This window comes from Lichenostomus cassidix, chromosome 4 (assembly GCF_008360975.1).
Source record: "Lichenostomus cassidix isolate B80296 chromosome 4, HeHo_3.0, whole genome shotgun sequence".
NCBI lineage: Eukaryota > Metazoa > Chordata > Aves > Passeriformes > Meliphagidae > Lichenostomus > Lichenostomus cassidix.
This window is the reverse complement of record NC_139484.1, coordinates 16,085,733-16,110,514: the sequence shown is the minus strand read 5'-3', so window position 1 is coordinate 16,110,514 and position 24,782 is coordinate 16,085,733. Positions and strand designations below refer to the sequence as shown.

General features: G+C 37.7%; 1 protein-coding gene across 9 annotated transcripts in view; it reads left to right on the top strand.

Moving 5' to 3' along the window:
• Positions 1-24,782, top strand: part of CCSER1 (coiled-coil serine rich protein 1) — a 621,919-nt gene that overhangs the window by 288,296 nt on the left and 308,841 nt on the right. The window lies entirely within an intron of this gene.

The window sequence follows — 24,782 nt, the reverse complement described above, 5'->3', positions numbered from 1 at the left end:
TGCCATATATGTTGAAGTATGAAAAACATGGTTCAAACATATATGTGCATTAGTGTGTGAGAATATGTGTATTAACATGGATTATCTATATGTGTGTAAGCAAAGTTATTCATATTCCTACAAAATATGATAAAGAGCAATGTGGTCATGGTGGTGTTGCTTGTATAGTGGGTATCTTAGAAAATCTCATTTTGGCTCTAAGTTTATTATCCGTTTAAGAGAGTAACTTTGCAACTGGGAATATTGCTAAATTTATTTTTATTGCATACTTGTGTTTGGATTATGTAGGCATATTTTGAATCAAGCATGTGCCCTGCCAAATGGCTAGTGCAGTTTGCCAGTCATGTGGAAAAGCAAAAATCTCTATTTGATTAGGTGCTGACAGATATTTACATATATATTTCACCATTTCCAAATACATTCATATAGTTGTAAGCACTTCTATTTTTATAAAGCTAACTCTCACTGATCATGCAGAACTGTTAATGGTCCAGATTCAAAGAAACTTCAATCATTTAAGAGTGACTTGGGAATGTTGTTGCTGAAGTGCTAAGCTGGAGTCTAGCAAATGTTGTCTGTTATGAGGTTGCCAGAATGCTGTCCGTGCTCATACAGGGTCTAGCTCAAGATTGGGAGCTATGTCTTCATCTGCCTGCACTCAAGGATCTCTCTCATAGATGTTTTTGTGGTCACGTTTGCCAAATGTCAATAAAACCAGGTCTCCTCAGCAGTCCCACTGATTGCATTTTTAGCAAGCAACCGTAGCAATTGGGAGCAGCAGCACCTCCTTTTTCACAACAGCAGGGTGGGAGGGATGTTGGATTATGTTAGGGAGGGATTATGTTCTTCTTGCACCCGAGTAAATTCAGACTCACTTCTGGTGATTGGGCAAGCAGCTCATGAAGGCAGAAGGTAAATGTTCTTCATTTCTTCCTTCAATATTGTGCCTCTGAGCAGAAATGTATCTAAGATTCATTATCTCGGGAGAGAAAAGACCCCAAGCGTTATGTGAGTATCAGTAAGTGTGATTTTCCATTGGTCTTTGTTCAACACTTGTCTAAGAAGGAAATGTCTTTTTTTTTTCTTTTTTTTTTCTTTTTTTTTTTTCTCCTTCCCCCCCAGATCCGGGGACTATCTCTGTATTTAATGCAGTGCTTTTTGTGAAAATTATGTTCTTGGGAATGACTAACATATCAAGAAGAGTTGCCATAAAAATGCTGAAGTAATTCAAAGCGTTGCAGGAATTATTTTGGATCATTGTGCTAGTCTAACGTGGAAAGCAGACAGCTGGCTTTAAGTAAAATGTTAATATATTGGTATTGGAAGTTAACAAGCCTTCTTCAGTCAGTTGAATCATAAAAAGGCAAAAGATACCACAGAAATCAAATTCTTTGAAGAGCAATTCTAAGTTCATGGTTTCCTAAGCAGGGATCTTAGAAAATATTATTTTGGTCTGCCTTGCCTTTCAGTTTTTCCCTTGGCACTTAGCAAACTCCAGGTCATGTATTATGAACATAGTCTAATACCGAAGTCAGGATCTTGGCTTCATTAACTTCCACCTAAGGAGAGATGCCTCTAGCTGATATGCTCATTCATTTGGCAGTTTCATCAATTCTGGGAGAATTACTGCTTTTTCTTCTGGCCTGAAGCATTAAATTGGTCACTGAAATTGAATCTCAGGTTTCTAAAGAAGTGAAAAATATCACATAACATGCAGTTTCTATATTAACCAGGAGAAATCTTGTCGTAGCCTTTATTTTGATGTAATAGTGATATACAGGCTTTAGGAAATGGGCAGCCCATAGGACTAAAGGTTTCAAGCCAATTTGAACTAGGAAGATAAAGGAATACATGAATACAAATTTATTGAATAGTCTCTTTGCTTCCCCTCACAAGGAAAAGTGAGACTCTCTTAACTATGGACAGCTTGGCGTTTTCAGGAGCAGATCTCCCCTTCTTTGTCATTCACATAAGCTTTTCATGATCAAATGCGAATCTCCACAGCACTTTCTATTCCCCAAATACACACTACTATTGTGGGAAAGTTATGTGAAAATGTGAAACCCACAAGTACTGTCTGGGAACCATCTTGCAATGCCTTAACTACAAAAGTAGAGACTGTCAGTGGAATTTCTAGGAGTACTTGGCATCAAGCAGAACTGAAAAGAAGCAGAAAGCCTCCCTTTATAGTCTGCTTTCTGTGCTAAACCCTGTGATTTGAAGCTCATGGTTCCTCTTTCTAAGCTGATGTGTCCTGACAAGGGAACCTTTATAGTCCACAATTCCTAGGAGTACTTTTTATGGAAGTGTTTGTTCCTATTTTTATTGATTTCCCCCTCTTACTATAAAGCAGATCAGTTTTAAGATTGTTTCTTGATTTTTTAATTTATTTTTTTTTATAACACTCAAAGCCACTGGCAGCAGCTTCACTCTTTCGTTCCTTCCTTCCCTCCCTTACACCCTGCCTCATTTGTTCCCATAACTAGAGGCATTTTCTTTTCTAATGTGTAATTTTCCCCTCTTCAATCGATCTTTGATTATGTTACTGATCATGGTTATTAAGGTCATTCTCCTTCACCAAATATTGACATGAATAAGTGTGTTTAGATGTCCTCTGGAAAAAAACCTTATGTTGCAGAAAGAAAATTTCCTTTTGCTCTGGCAAACTCTGCCTTTCCTCCAAGTAAGTTTCTGGTGAAGAAATAAGGCATTTTCCTTAAGTGAGTTAAGGAATGTTTGGGGCATTTGCACAATCAATATTACTCCACGGTTATAACATATTTGGATGTATTAAAGAAAAAAACTAGCTTAATTATGATTGCATCATTCACTTCACAATCTTCTTTATAGAATATAAGGCTTTAGTATTGACTTTTCAAGAGTAAGGAGGGAATCAAACTGACCTGCATAGGATCTAGGCTCTATTTCTTTAACTAGTAAATATTGGGAAGTCTTCTGGGTGTATTGTACTTGATCAGAGCAATTAAAAATAATAGCCATAAGCTATATACTCTAAGATGTACAATATGTAGGAGAAGTATGGTAATATGTGTGTAGAAGCTGGATTTGTGTAGAAGCTGGATTATAAATGTGCTGTGAATGTGCTTATGTAACAGAAAAATTAACTGGAATGTTCATTATTCTTTTAAGGCCGAGTCAAGGCAAAGTCACATTATATATTAGCTTGGTCCCATTATTTGTTGGCATATGACCTATGGAAGTTACATAACATGCAGCTGCACTTTGTCATGCATTTTGATTTTCTGTTTTTTTAATATTTGTATATGTTGTTTATATTCTATAAGTTCTGTGTGGGATGCAGTTGTCTGAGAACACTTGCCTCGGCCTGCCCTAGCCTAAAATTCAGATGGTAATAATTGCTAATAAAGGTATGGTGGAAAGTGCAGGGTTACTTTGCTTGTTATTAAAACAATGAATTTTCAAAATAAGACACAATTTAAGAGCCTCATTCCTTTTCTATCTTTGTGTGCACAATATTTTAGCTAGCTGCTCAAAGGGGCCTGATCTTTTCTTTCTGTGATTATAGACCTCATACAGTAATGTTGTGATTCACTGTACAGTCAGTTTTTGTTGCTGTCAATGCCTGCAAAAAAGGAGCCTTGTGAACATGCATTTGAAGGCCTTAGCGCGAAAAGATGTTTTCAAGACTGATGTCCTGAAGTATGCTGGTGAAAATGAGTTCTGATTCAGTTGATGAGTTACGAGGGTACACATTTGCACTTGGATTTAAACTTCATCATTTTAATGTTTAGTTTTCACACATTATGCTTCTTAAATAGTGCCTTTAATTTTCATTTTTCATGAGGAACAGTATCTCAAGTCTTTGGAATTCTGTCTGTGTTATTTTTATGTTTCTCTGCACAATATGAAGTTGTCAGTCCATTTCACTCATGCACAATCAGCCATCTGTCTAGATACTCTCCCTTGGAATGATGCTCAGTATTGCATCCACTTTGGTCATAGTTCCTCTCAAATATTATTTTGTTGTTATCTACTGTGTGGCTGATGGTGAAAGCAGACACCTGTCAACTGTAGCTTTGTCAAAGAGCTTTCCAAACAAACAGGGCCTATTCTAATCTCTTCAGAGCAAATCGGAATTTCTCCGGCTCTGCAGGTACTTAATATTGATTTTTTTCTGGCATGGTGCAATATCCTTCTGTGTTACCCTTGGCTGACTGCCAGTTGTCCACCAAGACACTCTTATTCCCCCTCCATGGACATTACAAGGGGAGAAATGTGCGTTGCAAAGCTCATGGATACAAATAAAGGCAGGGAGATTTCTTACTAAATACTGTAAGGGGCAAAATAGGCTTGACTTGAGAAAATTAATTTAGTGCCTTTCATTTCATTGACAGTTAATTGTAACAGAGTAGAACAGTGAGAAATATTTCAGAACTAAGAATATCTTCCCCTTCCCTTCTTCACAGGTTCAGTGTCCTCCCACTTCTTGCAGCTTCCCCCCTCACCAGCCCTGAGCGGTGCAGGGGATAGGGAACTGATGGTGTGGTCAGCTCATAATGCTTCAACTCTGCTGCTCCCTTCTCCCCATGCTCTTCTCTTTCTCCAGCATGGGGTCTCTCCTATAGGATACAATCCTTCACAAAATTCTCCACTCTGTGTTCTTCTCACTAGCTGCAGTGCTTCAAGAATTGCTCTAGCTTGGCTCCTGGCCGTAGTGTTCAGTCCTGCAGTAGTGGACTGCTCCAGTGTGGTCTCTCCACAGCTTCCTTCAGGGAACTTCCACATAGTCCAGGGTGGACTGCAGGTGCAAGTCTGCTCTGATGTGAACCTCCATGGGCTGCAGGGGCACAGCTGCTTCACCACAGGCTGCAGGGGAATCTCTGCTCCTGCACCTGGAGCACCTCCTGTCCCTCTGTCTGCACTGATGTTGGTGTCTGCAGAGCTGTTTCTCTCAGATATTTTCACTCCTCTTTCCAGATGCTGCACAGCCTTTTTTACCCTTTCCTAAATCTGTTATCCCAGAGGTGCCACCACCATTGCTGATGGGCTCAGCTTTGGGCAGCAGTGGGTCTCTCTCAAAGCTGGCTGGCATCAGCTCTCTTCAACATGGGGACAACTTCTCACAGAAGTCCCCCTGAAGTGCCCCTCCCTGCTACCAAAACCTTGCCATGTAATCCCAGTACAAATATTAAAAATCGGGAGGTATGATGTAGGGAAGTAAAGGCTTCATATTAACAGCTACACATAGTTGGGAGCAAAGCTGTTTAATGTAAAGAATCACTGTTCTGCTTCCTTCTGGGAGGCTATGTTTTCAAACAAAGCTTTGCTGCAAGGTAGAAAATTGCTGGAACTTGGTCTTCTTTCTCCTGCTCTGCCTTTCTCTCCAGGCCATTCTCCTCTTTCTTTGGAATTTATTGTCAAGTTTTACATTTAAGGACTTCACACTATTTCTCCTGAGCTTGTGTCATGAGTATCCCTAAACATGAGACAGGGATGGAATGGTTTGTGTAAATCATCAGACTAAGTACTCACAACTGTGGGGTTTTATTGAATTTGATGTAACGCTCCTTATGTGTGCATGCATGTATGCTGAATTGAGTTCCATTTATTTCTGGTAAACTTGTGTCACATGTAGAGTGAGAAATTTTGATGAAAGATAAGTTTATAAGTGGCTTTAACATCACTGAAAAGGAATTCTTTAATGAGATGTACTTGTTAAAAATCCCTGACCGAAAACTTATCTTTCCCAACTAAAACATTTGCGCTTTTGATTTGTGTCAGACACCTGAAACCTAAATTCATGTGCCTCTCAGTCCATTCTTGAAATTCAAAACAATTCTAATAAGTGCTTGAGACCAGCATCAGCAATTGAAAGCAGTGGAGAGAGCCTCTAGGGCATCAGAACTTCCCATAATGAAAGCTATTTGCTTTTACTTTTTGTGTCCTTACATTTTTCAGACCTACTTGAGTTGTGTCAAGAAGTCAATAGAGTTCATAGTTTTTATACATTGTAGTGTATTTGTGTAAGTCTTTATTTGGGCTCTTTGGATTGATTCTGCTCTAATGGTTAAGTACTGTTAGTGTCTAAACAGAGAGGGATTTTTAAAAAATCAGAACTGTGAATAAGAACAGAGTATGAGGAAAGGCTGTACTACCTCTCTGACACAGAGTGCTGAAAACAGGGCTCTGACTGTCCTCAGAGAGAGGAGAACAGGAGTTCTACAATTTACAAGAAACAGGTGCTGGAGAAAAGACTGCCAAGCCCTGGGAGGAACCATGCAGAATGCTGTGCCAAAGCCTGACAAAATTGGTGTGATTGTGATATTGTGCAATATTAATTTGGAAAGAGCTTAGGCTAACTCATCAGCCTTTTTAAATTAAGAGCGCACACTTCATGTTAGCTTTACAAGTATCTGGTTTTGCTGAGATGAGAATCAGCATGGTCCTCCTTTACTGCTTGTTGGGTTATGTCTTTGAGTTTGGGAGCTCAGAATTTGTCACTCTTTAAAACTTCTTCACCATATGTGGTGCAGAAAAATGCAACATATAATTCCCTAACTGCCTGTTGAGCAAGCTGCTTTGTGAGCTGAGCAGGAGATAAAGGGGTTATAGTGCTTTATAATCCCTTCCTTTTGGCTCTCTGTGGTCCATGCCAGTTCAGGGGTAGATACCAGTGATTTAGTTTTTCCATTCAGAGAGTGCCAAAAATAATTTTAATTATCACTTTAAAATTTCAAATTTCAGTACAAACCATCCCAATATCTTACAGAAGACTATAATGCCCTGTGGAGATGGTAGGATATGAAAGTATATTATCATCATAGTGCCTAGTTAACATGTACTGCTGCTGTATTTCTCATTTTTTCCACCCAGCCTTATAGAGTTTGCTTTAATTCTCTTTTATTGTTTCTTAATTTAGCCTGTAACCTCTGTGAAATAAGTTGTTTTCAGGAAGAAAATGTTTACATTACAATGATGTGTTTGCATTGCTCTTATGGTTCATTTTGCTTCGTAAGCTCTTTGTCTGTGGTCTGTGAGCAAGTGATTAAAGCCAATAAGGTTGAAAAAAGATTGTGTGGGTGAAGCTCTGATTTGAGATGCTTACAAAATTAGTACCTGCATCAGCAGTGGAGCCTTTTATTTTTGGGCTCATTTATTTGCTGTTTGCCTCATAGACCTTTGTCAAAATGAATTTATTGGTATTGGGTTTAATTATCACTATGATAAAATATAATATTTGTCTATGTCACTGTCTTTATCCATAGCAGAGCAAATAGGGTAAGGGGTGTTGGTTTGGAGTCTGAAAAGCTTGCAGACATGATTCAGTAAGTGCTGGTTGGCTAAGCAGCAGACTGGAGGTGTTTGCTCAATCAGTTGTAGCAGAAGCAGCTATTATTCAGTTTGTTTGCGCTGATCTGCATTGATTAGGATAATAACAAGTCTGGCATACTCTCGTTGTTTCCCTGGCACTAGCCAAAAGAGCTTGAATAACAGAATTGATACTTGAGCCTAAATCTTATTTTAGCAAATCTGAAGGGCTGAAAGACATCTGGGAGGAGTTAGTCAAAGCAGAAAGACTTGCAGGTCTTTGGGCTCTGTTTGCTTCTAAATGTGCCTTCCTAACACCTAATTGTTCCCCACAATTTGTATAGGGTAAAAATATTATAGCATCAAAACCTCTTCTGAAACCTGTGATTTGTGCTTGTTCACTTGAGACTGCTTGCTTTGAAGGCCTTGCTGTATTGGATGTTTTTCCCCTTCACCTCTTTTGGTTCTGAAGAAATCCCCTTAACTTCTGAGAAGCGGGCAAAAGGTACAGGAAAAGTAACACATTACACATTAAATTTGATTGCAGACTGCTGTTAATGCTTTCATAGTTTCTTTATTCCCTATGGAATGGGAATGCCCCCACTAAGGAGGACAGTTCAGCTGGGATGCTTTTTGCTTAAGTAGAATTGTCAATTCAAGGCAGTCAACTATAAACTTTAAAAAAAATCAACTTAAAAACTGTTGATTAGTGTCCTGCATGCCTGTTGTATAGACCAGTTTACAGACACCTGCAGTTAAAAATACATATGCATGAAGGGTGTATATTCTAGCCTAATCTTCACGGATTCAAGGATGATGGTTAGAGTAGGCAACATGCAGTGTAAATCACAGGCAATGCCAGTGCCATGACTGTACTGGGACCAGTACCTACTTGAAGCCTTGTTTGCTGTAAGTGAAGCCATGGTTTAGCATAGCTGTTACAAACAGACTGACTGTTTACAGGTGGCTAAGTCTGCCTGTGCAAACAAGCACGTAAGCCACCCTGAGCTGTGTGGTCTGTCTGTAGCAACCTCCATCCATCTCCATCACTTTGCTGGTGCAGGCTTCCTTTCTGTGCTCCTGCATCTTGCCCTCATCCCATTGATGCTTCCAGAAAGCTGGTCACTTGAGAATCAAAAATGACTGTATCAGGTGAAGCTTTCTTTGCAGCCTGCACAGAGCTGAGGTACTGAGCCTGCAATATCACTCCCTGGCTTCAGATCAGAAAAGGCTTGGTTGCAACCACTTTCATCTTGAAAAGGAGTCATAGTTAATCTCTTTAGTGTATTAGAACAGCAAGGGAAGAACGTTCATGGTGCTGAATAAACAAGCCTACTAATGACTGCTGAGTAATGTTAAACTGTAATAAGCAGGTTTTATGGTTGTTTTTTATGCTTTCACATTTATCTTTTTTGAGATCTCTTGAGTCTTTTTGCCCACTTTTTGAGACTGAAGAACGTTCTCAGATAGTTATCTAACTTTAAAAGACTTTCTTATTTGTGAAATGGTGGCCTTGTAGGAAAAGAGCAGGGGGCATTAGGACAAAACTGCTTGTTTGCTACTGGTGATCTGAGGGTCACCAGTATTAAGGCACAGGGGAGCATCAGTGCATGACTGCCTTTTCCTGGGCTGCCCTTCATACTGAAAGCAGCTTTGGTGTCTTTCCATGCCAACCCACAAGGAACCGCTGTAGCACTTCATCTTCAGAGAATTTCCTCCCAAGTTGCCAGATGTGCATCAGAAAATATACTGTATATCCCGCCAGATAAATACTGATAACTTTGCTGGCAGATACAGCGGGCACATTTTGCTTCTAACCTCCTGTACATGTCATGTGCAATTCTCAGAAATTTCCTGCATCTCCTGCCTGCTCTCACATCAGCTGCCCACACGTCTGTGATTGTCAGCTACATCAGCAGTCAGGAAGCACAACTGAAATGTAAACACTTTGACAGTTTGAACCTGACAGAATCACTGTCCTGAATATTTTCCTTGTGAGTAGGTGTTGCATCTGGTATGTGCTACTACAGTTCTAGGTGATAAAGATCACATGTCAGACCATATAATCTAGGTGTGGTGTCCTTGATGCAATTTAATTGAGGAATCTTTATTTGTATCCGTATATTTCACTTTATGGTTCAATTCAGGTGGAAATTTTTTTATTTCCTGGTAGGAACTGGTTTGTACAATACAGCAAATGGACAGTTTCCTCCCACTGACAGTTCACAGCTATTCCCTTAAGGGTTCAGTAGCACACAATAGTATTTCAGTAGTGCAGTGAGGTACGTTTTTGGGTTTTGCTCTGATGGGCTAGGGTTTTAGGCAGACTGCCAACATTTTCCCAAGGAATGTGAAAAAAATGTAGTGCAATTGTACTTTAAAGTGGTTTATACCTCAGCAAGATTTGAGACAAAGAAAAGTCACTTCTTCAGTTCAAGGCTGTTTTCTGAACTAAATATAAAAGACCTGCAGAGAAGAGGGTGTGCATGAAAGCTTTGAAGAAAAGGTCAGAGGAATTCTTTAAAATGGAAAACATTTGGCGGGCTGCCTGTAGGTGTCATTACAAGCTGTCTTGTGTGTACCCAGAGGCCTAATCTTGGAAACAATTAAGTGCAGACCTGTGAGTAACTTTAATTGTGTGCCTGCCAAATCAGTAAGACAAACTGAAATCTTTCAGCATTTGTAAAATCTTTAGTTTACATGTTTCCCCCACAGCTGTTAGAACAAAACCATGTAAATGAAACATGGGAACTTAGATAAGTTCAGTATTATATTGCAAGACAATGAAGTGCTCTTTTACATGACACTTGTGGGTGGTTTTTTGTTTTATGCTCCTACTAGGTTTATTTTGTTAAATACATCAATAATTAGGCAAATAATTATCATGCTTTCTGCTTTCAACTCCCTTCTCTGATAGAATTTTTGATCTTAAATTGACATTTCACTTCCTTTTGGGGTTTAGAGAAAATATTATCTTCCATGCTCATATGTATTACCAAATAAGTGGTTTGCATATATATCAATGCATTATCTCAGAGTAAAAGATGAAACAGTGAGGTCTGCAGGGAAAAGAAATCAGTCTAATTACCTGGTTAATTGCATTTGTATTGCACTGGGCACTGTAAACTATCTCAGAAGACATAATATCTTAACTCTTTTTTCTTCTGTCTTATAGTGTTCTGCTGCAGGAAAATAAAAACACTTCTTTTGCTTTGTTTAAACACCAGTGGAGAGTGAAGCATAAGTACTTAAATGTGTGTTAGGATGGATGGACAGATAGATAGAGACACAACCATAGGTTTTTTTTTTCCTTAGTCAAAGAAATTGTTGATCAAGGTGAAGAACGCTTGCATTAATGTAATCTGTTCTAATTTGGCTTGGTTTGGCTTTCTTTGTATTAATTTGTAAGCAAATGAAATGCTTTTATCCTTTATACTGGCTAGTGTCTCAGATTGATTTTATTGCTACATTTTTATTTTATTTTGCCACTTTTCTGTTATTTTATTTTATTGGCAGATATAGCAGGGCTATGGTTACATGAAAAAGCTGTACTAGAACACACACATTAAATTGTACAAGAATTTTTTTTTTCCTGTATGGCTTTTTTGTTTTGTGGTTTTTTTTTTTTTTTGGCCTCAGATTGTATTTTGTGTAGCACAATGTGAAACCGAAGTCCATTCCTGGAGCAAACCAAGTAATACTGAGGGTGCCGTGTTGCTTTATTTTTTGTGTTCTTTTTCACCTTTGGAGAGAAGAAATTGTGCAGTACCTTCTTCTACCTCCCTCTTTCAAAGAATTCCTTTCCTTTGAGACTTTAGTTGGGCAATTTGCTTAGCCCATATCAAGATCCTCACTTGTTCTTATTCTCCAGTCTCCCCATGTATTCCAGTCAACCCTCTGTATTTTGATTAGCTTTCTCTAGAAAACCTAATGCAAATACTTCCTCCTACTTATTCTCCCCAGCCTCTTCCATGTCTTACTTGTCACAACACAAGCTTGTTTTAATGCCTTCTGTAATGACTGCAGATAACCTTTGGATCACTTTAATGGCTTCTTTCAGATTTACAGAGTGCTCTTAGAATGTGCTTAGGCTTCTGCTTCTCCGATCATCTTTTCCTCAGTCATCCTTCATCTCCTTCACTGAAAAACCTTTGCTCCATTCCCCGTATTTTAGACCTGCCAACCACATATGTCAGGACATTGTTCTTCAAGTCTTGTCCTTTTTGGTGTCACTGGGTGTTTGTCTCTCTTGCCTCTGACTCCTGAGTGGTTTCTGCAGTAGTGAATGCTCTGGCTTTCTCACCAGCACACTGTCGGATGCCATCAATCACATCAGTGTCCTTTTCTGCTTCATTCACACCTCACTGAATTATCTCATCTGACTACATTAATCTGTCAAATAAAAGGTTAACTTGGCGATTTCATAATCTTCTACAGCCAATCCTTGTGTTGTTGAAACTAAATCTCAGTGGACTCAGAGATAAGACCCTTGAATAGCCACATGTAATGTTGTTTATTGCCCTGATGCCTATCCATCCTAACTTTACCTTGCAATGTATGTCTGAAATTAATTATGTGCACTGCTGTGGAATCAATTACACCATTAGGATACTATTGTATTTGGCATCCTGATTTTTCAGCCTCTTATGAAAATGTGCCAGTAAAATGCTTTAGTTCTCAGTTCTTCTGAGTGATTGTTCATTTCAGGAGCACATCACAACAAGCAATTCAGGCATCAGCTGAACTGAGAAAGATGCAGTAAGACCTTCCTATTAACTTTTGCATACTGAAATGCATTATTTATCTATCTTAAAATACATAAAATCTACAGAATTACTAATGAAAGTCAGACCCAAAAATTGTTATTGATGTTATATCACTGGGATGTTTTGCAGTGTCTTATTGACACAATCCTTTAGTAAGCTGCAAAGTTTATTTTCGGTCTAACAGTTCCTTTCATGTCAGAGAAATTATCTTTTGAAGGCTTCCCTCCTCAAGTTTCTGTTGCTCAATGGAAATTAGCTTCAACTGATGTTGCTTTTTATGGAAGCCCCCGTATGTGGTGTGCAAGTAGATTCGCACAAAACCCACACATCAGAATGCTGGCTGAAACCACTGGAGTAGAATAAATTATTGGATACTACTGTCCCATTGTTTGTAAAGTCTTCTGCTGTCATTTAACTGGGTGAAAATCATGTCATATGAGACTTTAGTCGTACCAAGTGTTACTCAGTATGTATACATTATTGTGGAATTGCATAGGTAGTGAATTACACAACTTGTTCCAAAGAAGTGTTTTAGCCACTTCTAAGTTTTGGATGTGTTAACGGCAATATATTCTTTGTAAAGAATGGGGATAGGTAATTATTGAAAATTAAACTCCCCCAAGTATCTCATCCTACACCAGGACTGTGGATCACTGCAGGTGAGAGAGAGACATCCACACATGGGTGAAATTCCTGCTAACGCCATTTTTCCAATGCAGTAATGATTCACTGTGTGAAAATGGTCTTCTGTATCCCCTGGCAACCAGAAACAAAATGTCTCTCTTCTTGTCGGCTGGCCTTCAAAAACACATCTGAGAAGTGATTTGTTTTCATAAGACAATCACGCAGCATTAGTAGCCCACTCCTACCTGTTCTTCAGAAAGAATAAACAAAGAGTAGACAATTCATTCTAGCTCTTGATTGAGTTGTAGGGTAATTTTTTTTTTTGGAGAGGTGGATTTTTTTCCTATATTTTTCTGTGACTTTTTAATGCATGAAAAAGAGTACTGTATTTTATGCAAATTACTGTTACTATATAATATACTCTTGAAATCTGAGAGATGTGACTTTTGTCATCAGAATTTCTGAGACTTCTATAACAACGCAGTATTTTATTATTTTTTGCTCAGCATGCTGTCAAATTTTATTCTTCAGTATACCTAGCATAAAGAAAACTTAGCCTCCATATTTCACGAAACGTAAAAATAAGGAACATTTTCTTTAAACATAATATATGAAATGAGTGGTGTATCTTTGTGTAGGCAGCTGAAATTCAGCAAGTCAAATGCTTAAAAGCCTGTGTCAAAATAAGCACAAAAGACGTAAGTTCTTTTTTTTAAGGCTTGTTTTTTAGCAATCACACCCTTTTCTCTTTCCTCACAGCATCTAGCAATTGATGCTATTTTTAGAAATTATTCTGATAATAGTCACTCAGGAAACTTTAGGCTGAATTGTTAAGAATACTGTACTCTTAGCTGGAGAACTGCATGATGATGAACAAAAGGCTTTGACCTTTTCAAATCCCCAGTTTCCCTATTTTGCTTTATAAATGTAAAGCGTGAGGGGGGGAAAAAATTTGGGTTTTATCCAGAGGAGGTGCTTACTGCACAGTTACAATTTGCATTTACAGAGCAGTGGGTTTCTTCCAGTTTGAAAATAGTTTAGTTATATTTCACACTGGTAATTGTGGGAAGAGTTGTCTTGTGGGAAGTTAGATCAGAACAGATCATTCACTGTGTATATTCATGTCCTGACTAGCTGTGCAGTAGTAGCTCCCTGCCTGCACAGTTCATGGGGGAAAAGATACTTTAGTCCTGGAAGAATTGGCTGGCTTTGGCTCACAGATTAATTTAGCCTTGCTTATACAAGTGGTGCAAGATAAAGGTTAAATTTGTGCACCTGAGGCTCAGATTTAAATGAGAAGCAGCTGAAGAAAAATATGTTTCTCTTGAAAAGTGTTGAAATTATCATAAGAATTGAAATTTGAATTAGTTTTATACCATAAAGCAATAATCAGCTTTATTTATAAATAAATTCAAATTAGACTGCAGAAGTGATCGTACTGCTCAAAAATAGAAAATAGAAAATAAAGATATCAATGCCATTTTGATGTTCATGCATTTTTGCATTTTTACATTTTTTCCCTGCATAATTTTTCCTTGTATTTTTCCATTGCTGTTGATTTCATAAATTGAACTTTATTTTTCACTATTTTAGGCCCCATTTATACATGACATTCCATGCAGGCAGTGCCCTTCATCTGCTTGAAATGGCTTGCAAAACCAGACCAGTAAACAAAACCATCAGTAACTTAAATTGGCGACTGTTGGGTATAAGTCGCTGCTGCATAAATCTGTTGAAGGCCCATGCTTGTCTTTTTGAAGATTTGGAATTCTGTGATATCCTATGTTCAGTGAAAAAACAAACCCTTTAAAGGCCATCTAGTCCAATCTCCTGCAATGAGTTGAAAGGACATCTTTGGCTGGATCAGGTTGCTCAGAGCCTCATCCAACCTGACCTTGAATGTTTCCAGGGATGGAACATCCACTGCCTCTCTGTGCAGCCTGTTCAGTGGTTCACCACCTGCACAATTAGAAACTTCTTGCTTATATCTAAGCTGAATCAACTCTCTTTTAATTTAAAATTACTAGCCTTTGGTTTATCCCTCTGGATAGCATTCTGTCCTTCGGGCATGTCAGTCACACCTTGCAGCTTGGAGCCTAGTGGCACTAGTTAAAAAACACTAGCGACATTTTAAAAACAAACTACTTCTGTTTTAGGAAACATGGTAAACAGATAAAAGTAATAGTATTAATTGAGTTTTATTTTGTGTGATTTTGTAGAAATCATATGAAAAGTATATACCTGCAAGAAGCTTCCTTGAACGTAGTATATTTACTTCAGGTGTCTGCCTAAAACCTTTTTAAAATGAGAATCCTATGAATCAGCAAGAATCCTATGAAAAGTTTCGTTCTCCCTCAGGAAAACCATACTTAAGTAATGAAGACTTTCTGTTGGATTTTTGCTTGCATCTGTTAAAAAGCTACATCACGGCTTTATATGTTTTGCTGCATTCTAGCTATCTCACACTCTAATTTGCAGAAAACAAGCAAATAAAAATTGATGAAAAAGTCCTTTTTATTCACTGTTAATATCTTGTTTTTAAGAGCCATCAGGAAAAGCTGCAAATTCTCCTAATTTTGAAAATGTGTATTAGTGGGGTTTTGTTTAATGTAACATTTCCCAGAGCTCCTGAACTCTGTGTCTCTGCTTAGGACAAGGATTAAAACTGTTTCTGGGCAGCTGTCCATTACCCTTTAATACAGAAACCATTCTGACTTTACACTACTGAAGAGTAATCATAACTGAGTGAAAGAAATGGAGGCATTAGACTAGAAAAGATGGAAACCTCACAGCAGAATTCTCTTCTGGACGGCAGCTTCCAGACCCTTTGCAACATCCCAGTGTTAAAATATGAGTACTGTATGTTAAAAAAAATGCTGAGAAGTTTTTAAAGGCCATCATCATGTCTGATTGATGCAGAACTTCGGGCAAAAAAAGGTCTATGTCCATTAACTGAAAGTTATAATAAAATAGGCATGGGCAATATTGATTTTAGTATTTCCTCAATATTGATTTCTTCTGTTGGAAATGCAGTGTTCAACAAGTATGTTTTTGCGTCTTCAGTGTATGTGCTAAAAACTTATATTTTATCTGTTTGTTTCCTGTATTCCAGTGCAAACTCTTTGCCAAAAAAACATTTGCCTCTATTCTCAGAGCAACCTCCGTTTCAAGATCCTCCTTTGTATGCAATATCTGATGCAGACAAATAGTAAATTGCCGCAACCTTAAGAGGCATGAAAAAGCAGACTGGAGAAATTTTTGTATTGAACTTATCCCTCCTGAAGTGTTGAGAGCAGCAGTAGGATAAGAGCTAGAATTCAACAGGAATGATTGTCAGCCAGGCTCTGCTGGTGGACATGATTTAAACCTAGGGTATTTCTGCTACCTGCAGATGCTATGATCTCTCAGGGGATTGTTCTACATGCTTTTGGATGGCAGTTTCTTTTGAGGGTTTTAGGAAGAAGCCAGGGGACCAGCTTTTGCTTGAGACTGGGATGGCAGCTCGTGCCTAGGATGAGTTAGTCTCCTGCAGTTCCCTCTGGAAGCAGCTGATGCAGTGACAACCACGGGACCTTGAGCAGCAGCCAGGAGGTGTTAGCGCCTGCCATCACCTCGTGCTGCTGAGGAGGGAAAGATGCAACAGCTGAGCCAAGGAAAGCTTCTGTTTTTACCATAACTGAGCCTGCAGAGATTCTTGTAAGCAGTGGCATCTGCTAAGAGCTAAAATCATGGCGGTGGATGCGGGGGGAAAAGGAGCAGATAAAGGAAACTCAGTGGAGCCGTGCAGGGAGATTGCCATCAGATAAGCCAGAGAGCCAACTGCTCCATGGCATAATGCTAGTATAGATAAGCTTCTAGCCTGTAGCATGAGCCTAGGAGTTTACTAACATGTCTCCTCATTCCCTATGACTCTTGCTGATTTATTTTTGTAGTTTTACCCAAGCTGTTTCAAGGAATACTGATTTATCGCATAGTGACTGAGCCAGTATCTTAACCTCGCTTTGTGGAATTACAAAACTAGAAAAAAAGAATAAAATATATAAATATAATAGTGGAGATGCCTGTAACAATACCTCCAAAGAAAACAGACAGTATTATTATTTTTAAATTGTTTTTCATTTGAAAGCCTCTTTATATTTTATTGTAGTTAAATGAATGTGAAAGGTGTGTTCAATTTTTCTCCCTGGTTTCTCTATTAATGTTGAAGGGTAGGAAGAAATTATGCTCATTTGTATTCCTGGACATAATAAAAATGAAAAATGAATATTGTATTGCTAATGGCTTTATAAAATGCTTTTCAAATATCTCAGCAAGTTTAGTATATAATTCTATTGCAAAACATAAAAGTAAAAACAAAATTGTCAGCTGAGGGCTCTAAAAATAACAATAATGCAATGCCTAAGTACTAGTAGAGCAGCTTTAACTCCTCTCTTCCTTTGCAAATAGTTTCTTAAGCAATGTAGCTTGGCCTCCCCAAGCTCTACTGAGCTTAAGGCTGAGAAGCTGTGTCAACAATAAGGTTCATTATAGCAAAACCTTTCATATTTTGCACGCATTGATTATTTGACCAGCTTCACTGTGTATGTATCTTTTCAGTGGCAAACTGATTGTATGGCAGCTACATCACAGCTACACTTTAGATATATTGGATATATTTTAAGGTATGTCTTAGCTTGTAGATGGACTGAAAGGGATGGATGGTGGCCAAAGGGAGGGAGAAAGAAGTTCCTGTTGTGCCTTACCCTTAATCTTTCCTTTAAGAAGGGAAGCTGATATGTGAAGGTGAGAACTCAGCATACCATGTATTTATGAAAACAAGAAATTTTTATTCTGCCTTGACCAACTCCACTGTGGAATTTGCTTCCTAAACTAAAAAGCAGGCTTAGCATTCTAGAAGCTGCCTATGATAATCAGAATTTCTGCATTTCAGAAGATGAAATATTGCCTTATACTGTACACATTGATTCAATTTTCAAAAGTCATTCAAGTACATAACTATTGAAAACACTGTGAAGCAAATAACATAATAAAACTTACTTACTAATTTCTTAGCTTTTACTTCTATCAACATTGAACAGAAGTGCTGCAGCTAGGGAAAACATATTTCAAATTGTAAAATGTCACTTGTTTCTTTTCTTGCAGTGTGAAAAAAACATGCAGCCTGTCTTCCTTGATTTAGTATCAGATACATACAGATGTTTAAAATGTTTCCTTTAAGCTGTTGGGTAATTCAAGACAGTTTTGAGAATGAAGCCACTGCATCTAAATAAGTTAAAATACCCTGTCAGGAGTGGCTCCATACTGAAATTGTAAAAACCCTTCTGAGAACTGATGAAGAAGTGAGAATAATTGCAATCACAACATTTAGGAAGTGCAAAATAGCTTGTTAAAACCTCAGTGAAATGCATAGCAATTGAAGGCATCTGAATCTTTTCTGGGAATCACAGAAAAATAGAACATAGCCTCAGATTAACACTGCGTTGTGAAACCTCTGGCAAAGTTGCCCATGATGCTTACAAAGTAAAGTAAAGGTAGTAAATAACTAGGTAGGACAATTGAGCAGTAAGTTATTACTGAAAGTCAGGCTGAACCTGGTTTTGGGAGCATTTCTCTCCTAATCCATCAAGATAGTTACTTCCCCATATCCAGCAGCAAATAAATGTATATTCTGTATGTATTTTTGTCCTCTTGAATGTAGTTGTAGGTGCATTTATTGTTTGTAATAATATCTGATCCTTTTTAATTCCACCTTGTATCTTGGTCCCAGTGTGTTATGCTACATAATGTTGCATAACATGCATGTGTGTGTAAGGGAGGGAGAGGAGTCATTTCTGTTTTCTGATTTGACTCTTCTGAGTTTAATTAATTGATTAGTTTTACGTGTTTTATTTGGAAGTGCAGGAAACAATGGATCTCTATGCAGGGAATATGCAGAACTTCAAGAGAGCCCAGCAGACCAGACATTTTCTTCCAGATTCAGATTATGACTGTGCTGTGGAGTGTCAGGTAGTTACTGTGAGTGCTGTGATGCAGGCTTTGGAGAAAGAAAGTGTCTTTGTGACTAGAGTTAAAAAAACACTGAACCTGCTGTGCGAGACAGCCATCATATTTGCTACAAAGCTGAAAGCAGTTTGAGAAAAAAAATGTGTACATTTGAACCTGAAAGATCTCCTGCAAGGAAAGAAAAGCAATTGAAATAGGCAGCCTGCAGATTAAAATCCCGGGAGAGCACTTGGTTCTCTCATTTGCCTGCTGAAAGAGCAGAAAAAGCTGATTTTATATGATATTATTAGGGAGGAATATACAATAACAAAATGTCAAGGCTGGATAGTATAGTCAATGAAGTATGAAAGAAACAATAGAAACTGAAGAGGGAGTAGAGTTTCGCTCAAGGAAATCAGTTCTCCACTGTGTTGTCAACAAAGCATTTGCATCTGTGAAAGCAACCCCCTGGTTTTCATTAGGATAAAAATATGACTGGAGTTGCATTTAATATCATGTGTCATAGCAGCAGTCCCAGCTGAGAGAGTGACAGTCATTGATGATCCTGCAGGTCTCCTCTCAAAGAGATGTTAACCCCAAAGTCATTGTCCAAATTAGTTTTGAAATTAGATTCTGCTTGCAATAGAAGTGAAAGGGATTTTTAGAGATTAACTCGAGGTGAATTTGCTGTTGGGAAGGTAGAAATGGTTTTCTCCTACATATTAATGGACTTTTCATGTAACCTTTCTGTGGCAGGAAGTTGTCTGACAAGGAAACTTGTGTCTCTGTTTATTATGAGTTTTGGGGAGGAAAGCAGGGAGAAAAGACAGATTGGGAGGATGAACAAGATAAAATCCAGCTTAAAATAAAGAGCAGAAAGGAAGAGATATTTGCTGTTAAATAAATGTATTAATTATGTAATGATATGCATGCTATTGTCTATTATAAGAAATGTGGTATTTTTGTGTTTATAAAAACAGACTTTTTTTCCCCACTCTATATGCATTCAGTTGTAAACCAGCAAACTCCAGTTCTCAATAGTTCAGCTTTCTACTTTGTTTACAAATTTCAGAATAGTTAGTAAGGTGTTGTCCTTGTCGTAGCTACCGAATTATTTTTATGGTAAGGAATTTCATATTGCCATTTTAGAAACTGAAAACCAGATAATAATAGGGCCCTATGCTTTGGTATTCTTACACTTTTACAATTTATATAAGAAGAAAGAGGAGAGAGAGCTAACTTTGTAAATTTAAATATTTGAGTAAATTAAGTTTATATTAAATATAAAGCAGTGTGAAAATATAGTTTGAGTCTAAACAATTTCAAACACAGTAGCCCTGCAAAAAACTGTAGAGTGTTTGTACACGTTGTGTTACTTGCTGGTTATGGAGTTTATAATTTAGCCTAATTAGAAGGTTAAAAGAGCATCTTTGCAGCTATTTTTCTAAGCAGAAACAAATAACAATCAACAAAATATTCTTCATACTAGCGCCTCCTTGGTGGAAAAAAAACTTTGTGCAAAATATTACATTCAATAGACTTCCTGAAAACTCAGAGTCTTCTAAAATAAGCAGTACTTAGACATACAAATGCTGCTAAGTGACAGATCAGTATCTTATCTTTTATGAGGTGAAATTTCCCACTGGCATTTCCCAGCTTCCCCAGGTGATTAGCTTTGCTCAGATTGTAAGAGGAATCAGGACTAATCTGTACGCCCGTGTACTAATTGCTGATTGAGAATCAGGAGGTAATTGAACCACTAAAAACTTACTTGGTTGTCTGTACCTCATGTAGCATAAAAAGAGGCAGCAAGACACAGTAGAAGCTGTAATTTATGCTTCACCCTTGCAATGGGAGCTACAGTAACTCAGGTCAGATGCAAAACCCATGCAGCCTTCTGAGCTATGGGAGCAGCAAGCTCCAGGCAAACACTGGAAAATAATACTTAAATGTCTCAGCTGTTAACTGCATGCATTAATAATTAGTAAGAATATTTAACTATATTTTCTGAGGAGAGACATGACATGGTTTTATAAATAACCACCTGAATTGTATCCATAGATATTAGGAAACATATCTTAAGGAGGCACTCCATTCTTAGTGAGAGAGATTGGAGATGCTGGGGAATGTTATTCAAACACAATACAGGGGGGGAGGAGAAAGCTTGTGTTGTGTGTCTGCTATTTTCTTAATCTAAACTAATTTTCAGTTTTCTGGCCTCAATTGTTTGTAGAAACTTTATTTTCAGGAAGTATATGTATGAACAAAACCTCTTCATGACATTAAATAATATAGAAATAACAGAAATCAGAGCACTCCCTAAGTGTGTAGGAGAGCATTGCATACCCTGGATGAATAACTGGGTTTCTGATTCTGTCTTTGTTTTTAATCTCCCTTCATACCTTTGAGCCAATCGCTTTCCCTTCTTTTTCTCTTCTGTGGATAAAATGGGATAATAGTATTTAAGTACAATATTTCATAAAGATGCTATGCAGACCCATTAATAAATCCATTTGCAGGTCTTTGATTGCATTCAGTATATCAAAATGTCACTAAGGAGCTTGCTGACTGCACTTATTTAATTTCCTAGTTCTACTCAACTTCTAGATTATAAAATGATATTTTCTGACATAACTTATGATACAACTAAAACTATCACTCTGAAAGTCAGTTCAACACTCATCCACTACCCTTTAGAAAAAGCTATAAAGTACACAGATTGTCTTTTCTTCAGTTGTTATAAAGATTTATTGGATCTCTAGCTCTAATATCCACTGAAGGTTTTCTCTGTCAGTATTAACTTCTTCGATCAATAAATTGCGATACTGATCTCCTGAGAAGTCAGTGTCTGCCAGCTCCCATTGCAATGCTTACCCCTGTTGAAAATCAGTTGTAGCAGATTAAATTGGCTTCTGTCAGTGGATGGTCCTTATTTTATGGCACAATTAACAAAGCTTGATAGATAGGCCACTTCCTAAAGAACATCAGATTAAAGGCAAGGGTTTGTAGCAAGAAAAATCTGCATGTATGAGGTGAATCTGCTTTTATTTAAAGAACAGTTGCTGAAGACCGGAAGATGACTCTTCAAAAGGAAGAGTCCTGTTCACAGGAGTGTGTTTTTAACAGTGTGCACAACATACCTGATCTTCTGTGCTGCTGGAGAACCACTGACTACATTCTCTAATCTGCTATTAGACAGTTTAAGTTGTTATGTAGGTTTGTGAAGCATTCTGCTTTGAGGCAGGTAGACACAAGTGGAATAAAATACAATGAAGCCTGTAACTACTTTAAATCAGCTCCAGAGACAGCTGCTTTTGCTTTCATTTAGTGCTAATAGTGGGAATCTGTCCTCAAACAGGATCCTGACCTTGGATCGCCAAAATGAACATAGAAATGGGAAAAGTGTATTCTCTTAGACTTGTTTGCTTCCTTTGTCTCATTATCTAGAAACTTGCCAATAGATAATGGATAATCACTTTAGCATTGCTCTCTAAAGAGAAATGATTAGCATGGCCTGGCAGTGACTCCAAGGCACCTGTTCAGTTGCACAATAAGGATGATGTTAATTTAGACTGATCAAGAAATTAGAATAAAACTCAAGCATTGACCTTTGTAATCATGGAAGGATTACTGACAAAATTCTAATAATGTCAGTTTTCTGCATATTAGCAGCCTGTTCCAAACTAAAAAAAAAAAAAAAAAAAAAGGCCTAAAAGCACTGAAACAAATGCTCACAAGTTGTCTTTTGACATGGGCAAGAGGGTATTTTTCTAAAAGGTTGTTCTGAGAAATACTTGAATTGCTTGGTATTCAGATATTTTGTAAATGTAGTTTAGGTGATTAAAGCTGTGCAAATTTTCTGCCCTCCAGTAAACTCAGAGGTTTCCAGTGACACATGGAAAAGGCTCAGCCAACAAAACCCAGCTGTGTATTTTGTGCATAAAAAATAAATTAAAATAATAGTTGCATAGCAGTGTACTGCAAAATTAGATGTCCTAATTCTGCCTAGTATTTAGAATTTAGATACAAATTATGTTTATTTAGCACTTGTGATGACTTACAAGATATAATTATAGTCTAATGGTATAGCATCTTCTGGTTAATTTATGACTAAAACCTATCAAGTTTATGCTGGACTTAAAGTGAGTGGCTGCTTTTATGGGAACACAATTGGCTTAGACAACATCAAATAAAAGGTCCCCATTGGGTAAACTCCTCACAGTGATTTTTTTTTTTTTTTTTTAATATATATTGGGAGCTTTAGACTGCCAAGTGTGATTATCATAAACACACCACAGAGAGTAAATTTAGGTGGGGAGTTTGGTGTTGTTTGAAATTCTTAGTATATCGCTTCAGGAGGGCAAGCTAACAACATCTTTCATAGCAGTGATTACTTTGCAAGGGTTTGGGTTTTTTAATAGCTCAAGAAACAACCCTTTTGGTACTGTCTCACTCAATTCTCCCCTCTAATAAACTGTGTTAGTGCCATTGGGTTTAATTAATTTACACAGGCAGAGATACTGCTCTGCTTTCCTTAGAGAGGAAAATTACTGAAGGTGTTGGAGGAGCCACTTAGAGTATGGATATGAGGACAGCTCTAGGCACACACAGTGCTCCTGTCTGGACAGACTCAAACTTTTTTCTGTCCAGAAGACATGTAGTCATTGTGCCTCTCCCAATACACCCCCTCCTCTCAGCAGCCTTTCTAGCTCAGGTGCCACGTCAGTGTGACACTCAGCCCTGCCCTGGCTCCTGTCTCCTGTCCAGTCTGCAGGGAAGAGCAGATGTTTTTCTGAGGCCACTCTGGGGATGTTTTGTCACAGCAACAGCATCATCCTTGGGGCTGTCAAACATAAACATTCCTTAGATTCCAGCTATCCCTGAACAACTCAGCTCATGCAGCTTGCAGGTACCAATCTGCTTTGCAGATTTTCATAGTGAGGCTGTTTCAATGTTTAAAGATGGGACTGCCTTCCTGTGCACTTCTAATTACAGATTAGGGCATTTGGTTTGGAAAGCAGCTGCTTGATTTTTCTTTCCCCTCTTAGTTCTGTTCTATTCTATTCTATATAAATTAAAAGGTGAATTGTCTTCAGCTGAGCTGCTGGCATTTGAGGCAGAACATTCCAACACAGGTGTCCAGTTTTATCTGTAGTCCGTGTTTAAAGTAAAACAACTAAGTTTCACTTTCTTTTGTAATTATATTGGCTAGTTTTCTTGATGATCAGGTGCAGGAGTCTGAGGTAAAATTTGTAATGTTTCTGAATATGATGGATTCTGCAAAGATACTGGCTTTTTGATGTGCTGGAATCTCTCTTTTTTGTCAATATCATCTCTGTGTTCCATGGGTTATAGATTACCTTTTTCTCTCTTAGGATGTAATTACCATGGTCCCCTTCTTTCTCGTTTACTTGCATTGCTTTTATTTAGTAAGTAAATAAAATGATATAAAAATTTGTCTTTTCTTTCAGCTAGGGTATAACTGATAAGTAATTAAACTCGGAAATTTTCTCAGTTGGTATTAGCTTTGAAGTCTCTGTGCCCTACTCTGGATTTGACATAGGAATTTTATACCCAAAATTTTGTCTTTTTTCATCTCACATCAGTTGGCTGAATAAAATTCCCTGTCTCTGCATAAAAATCTTCTGATGAATGAGCTGCTAGAACTTACTGGGTGGAGTAGTGTTCTTCACTTGCAGCATTTAGGTTTTTCAAAGGACTTAGAGTAGATTCATAGTGATGCAAAACCAGGTATCAGATAAGTTATGTGCACAAGTTTAATTTATTAAGTCGTTCTGCATTGCAGTGCTATGTTGTGGAAAGGAATTCAGTACTAGGCCATGCCAACTTATTGATTTTTTCAAAATTTTTCATTTCTGTTTTATTGGTGATGGTGTGGGTTTTGGGGTTTTTTTTTTGTTTTAGCACTTAAGGAGTTATTTCCCAAGATATATAATTTTTCTAGTTTTCTGCAAAACAATTCTGGTATTACATATATATATATACACACTTTTTTTTTTTTTTTTTTGAAGCCCGGATTTTTTTCTTACATTATTACCATTCCAAATTATTAAAAGAGGTGTGGAAGCTCTTAATATCTGTCACATCTGTAAAAATAAT